Genomic DNA, 2,550 nt, shown 5'->3' on the forward strand with positions numbered 1-2,550 from the left:
CTGGAGATCGATCCCACAACCTGGGCATGTGCCCTTGACTGGAATCGGACCCAGGACCTTTCAGTCCTCAGACAGACACTCTATCCACTGAGCCAAACAGGCTAGAGCGAGGCAACTGTTTCTTAGTTATGATAACCAAAAGCTCAAGCAACCAAGGAAAAATAGATAATTGGACATCATCAAAAATAAAAACATTTGTGCATCAAAAGACCCTATAAGGAAAGTGAAAAAAACAACCGACAGAATGGGAGAAAATTTTACAAAACATCTGTACTAATAAAAGGGTAATATGCTAATTAGACCAGACGTCTTCAGGATGTCGTTCCTGACAAAGACACAGCGGCTGCTGCTGGGAGGGCCGGGCCGAAGCTCAGGCAGCCATGGCGGCCGGCAGTGGCAGCAGCAGTGGCATGATGGGGGCATTGCCTTTCCCTGATCGGCCCGGTCATCTCCGGAAGAGGGAGGCTAGACTGCGCTTAGGCCCGCTCCTCATGGGGAGCCATCAGTAGGATATCCCCTGAGGGCTCCCAGACTGTAAGAGGTGGCAGGCCGGGCTGAGGGACCACCCCGCTCCCCAAGTGCACAAATTTTTGTGCACCAGGCCTCTGGTGTTGTCTAATAAGAGTCTGGGCTCGCTCTAGCCAGTTTGGCTCAGTACATAGAACATCGGCCTGCGGACTGAAGGGTCCCAGGGCACATGCCTGGGTTGCGGGCTTGGTCCCCAGTAAGGGGTGTGCAGGAGGCAGCCAATCAATGATTCTCTCTCATCATTGATGCTTCTATCTCTCTCTTCCTCTCCCTTCCTCTTTGAAATCAATAAAAAAATATATTTTTTTAAAAAGAGTCTGGGCTCAAATGTACAGTACAGCTCAGCACTAAAAAGACAAATGACTCCATTTGAAAATGGGCAAAGGACTCGAACAAACATTTCTCCGAAGAAGACACGAAGATGGTCAATACGCCCGTGCAAAGATGCTCAGAGTCGCCGGGCAGCAGGGAAACACAAACCAATGAGGCCCTGACTCCACGTCTGCAAAGATGGCCGTGACTTTCTAAACAGAAGGAGACAGGATCGGTGAGAACACGCAGGAGCTGGAAACCTCAGGCATCGTCAGGGGGAGTGTGGAGCGGCCGCCTCCTGGGAAAGGCGTCTGGCAGCGCCGCAGAAGTTAAATACGGAGGCACCAGGCGGCCATTTCACCCTGAGGCACGTCGCCAAGAGAACTGCAAACACCGTCCCCTCAAAGACCAGGACACAGGCGCCCGTAGCAGCGTTGTTCATAGCGGCCAAAGGTGGCGTTCAAACAGGTGTCCATACAACGATGAATGGATAAATAAAATACGTTTACTCACCAATGGACTATTGCTCATCAGCAAGAAGGAGTGAACTCCTGGCACAGGTCAGCGGAACATGGGTGATTTTTGGAAACTCCGTGCGCAATGGAAGAAGCCAGGCCCACAAGGCCACACACGGTAGATGCCATTGATAGGAAATGTTCAGAACAGGCAAAGCCATAGACACAAAGGGTACATCAGTGGCTGCCAGGGGGTGCAGGGAAGGAGGGGTGGGGAGTGACCGCTCACGGGCATGGTTGTCTTTTCGGGGGATGAAAACATTCTGGAGTTAGTGGTGACAGTCGCACAACCTTGTGAATATATTCTGGAGCCCCCGAACTGTGAACTTCATGGTGTGAATAGTATCTCATTAAAACATTTTGGAAAATTCCTGGCATTTCTTAGATATTTTCAATACATTATATCAGTTTACCTTATGTAGGGTTTTTGCAAATCCATTCACTTATGAGACTGGCCTGTAATTTTCTGTTATAATACTGTTTTTGTTCTATTTCAGCATCGAGGTTCAACCACGAGAGTGAGGTGGACAGTCCCCCCTATTGTTATTCTCTAGAACCGTGTCAATAAAATAACAATTATTTTTCTTGAGTGTTTGGTGAACTTTGACCTTGGAGCCTGACGCCTTTGGTGGGGGTGGGGGATGGGCTATAGACTCTTTGACCATCACTTCTCTCTCTTTAATTATTACTAGTGGATTCATGTTTTCTATTTCTTCTTGATGTTATTAATTTATATTCTTCCAAAAAATTGCCTGTTCATCTAACTTTAAAATTATCTGGCATATGTTTATTCATATATGATCTGAATGTTTATATTTTATATGCAATTATGGGCTTTTTGATTCTTTTTTTTAAGATTCAAATTTTATTTGAAGATGAAAATGCCATGCAGACTGTCATCTTTCAGACACTTTGGAACGATCTTTGGTGAAACACAGACGATAACAATTAGTAATCTTTTTTTTTCCTTTATTGATTAAGGTATTACGTGTGTCCTTACCCCCCCCCCATGACCCCCCTCCCTCGGGCATTTTGATTCTTGATTCTGTTGTTGATGCCTCCTCCTCTTTTTCTTCATGACCCTTGTAAGGGCTTGTCTTCCTCTATGAAACTTTCAGTCATTCTTTCCTTGTGATGCATGCATTTAAGACAATAAACTTACCTGAAAGCATTACTTGAACTGCAAAAAGGGTAG

Source organism: Myotis brandtii, unplaced genomic scaffold (genome assembly GCF_000412655.1).
Source record: "Myotis brandtii unplaced genomic scaffold, ASM41265v1 scaffold434, whole genome shotgun sequence".
NCBI lineage: Eukaryota > Metazoa > Chordata > Mammalia > Chiroptera > Vespertilionidae > Myotis > Myotis brandtii.